Below are 1,512 nucleotides of genomic sequence, written 5' to 3'. Positions count from 1 at the left end.
GCGCGCGCACACACACGCACAAACACACGCACAGCTACACACACACTCACACACACACACACACACGAAAATACCCATTCACACGCACACACACACACATACACACACACACATACCACTGATGGACAGGTAGCTCTACACGCTGACATCAGTCAGTGATTGTCGACAACGTTTATACCCGTCTCCACTGCTGTCTACCTAAGATGTGAAACGAGATTGATCCACATACAGACACTTAGTTTCATAAGCAGTTGCTTTACTTTCTTTTCAATTCAATTATACTTTAATTCCTCCCAACAAAAGGTACTATTAGTATAATGCAATATATAAAGTTCACAAATTATACTGTTTTAAGAATTTGTAAGAAATACACGTCATAAAGTGTAATACAAAATTGTATGTACACATGAATATTGATGAGAGAAACAATGCATTACGCTTTGCTAGGAAAACAAAGAAGTGAATATAGGGATGGAAAAGAGTGATCTACTGAAAAGCATCGCTCGTAAAATCCTTTTATTTCAGTCTCGTTTATATACTGTACCAAAAAGGACTAACGAATACCTATAAACTTGATATTAATGAATAAATGGAAAGGCACCTTATGGGAATACAGTATCTGTTTCTGAATTAGGATCAAGGTTTCTGATACGTCTTTGTTCACGGAGTGGAAATGGGAGTTTAGAAAGCCTGGATTATGGAAAGATTCTTACTTTTCAGAAAGTCTGGTTTACGGAAAGATTTCTACACATTTTCATAGACTCGTTTAATGTCTGCAATATATTGCTTTCTTAGGTGTATTTCACATGCACCCTGTGAAAACATAACTTTAAAAAAGAGATAAATTAGAACTATAAGTAATGGAGATTTATTTCCACAGACTAGACTTATTTTCCCCTCCATCCCTCCCCCCCCCCGCCCCCTTCTTTGTTCGTTCCGTACCTCTCGCTCTCGCCTCGCTAACCCTTTACAACACCACGCGGTACGCGTGCACGCGTACTTAAAATGCGTGACTTCCATTCCGCTGCCGTTCGCTCCTTGCGCTGCTCAAACCCACTGCACACGCCGTTCTCCTCATACGTTGTGTGTCGACCGGAGGGTATCTGGGAGCGGCAGAAGCAGCTATCCTCTCGCCAAATCGTAAATCGTACATCGCCCAGGGGGATCTCAGCAGTTTGTGTAGACAGTTGATGTGATGAGCACGTGGCGTAGTGACGAACGTGCAAACCAAACAGACTTCAACCTCTCGGTGCTCTTCTATTCAACGAGCTAGCTGTCGGCAAGAGGTAATTGCACACTCTAAATGCAACCCGCTCTGTCCAGCGTCTGGGATTTACAAAACAGGGGGCTCGAGTGTCTTTCGCCTGAGAACAGAATTATGTTTCGCCCTCTTTCCAAACTGCTTCAAAAAAGGCTGAGGGATACATTTTGAATCTGAGATTCGCTAACCTTACCCGCCATCACCCGTTCTAGCACGCCGGGGATTTATTCCGATTCAACATCCAGGGCATG

This window comes from Diadema setosum, chromosome 20 (genome assembly GCF_964275005.1).
Source record: "Diadema setosum chromosome 20, eeDiaSeto1, whole genome shotgun sequence".
NCBI lineage: Eukaryota > Metazoa > Echinodermata > Echinoidea > Diadematoida > Diadematidae > Diadema > Diadema setosum.
Note: the sequence above shows the minus strand (reverse complement) of the source record.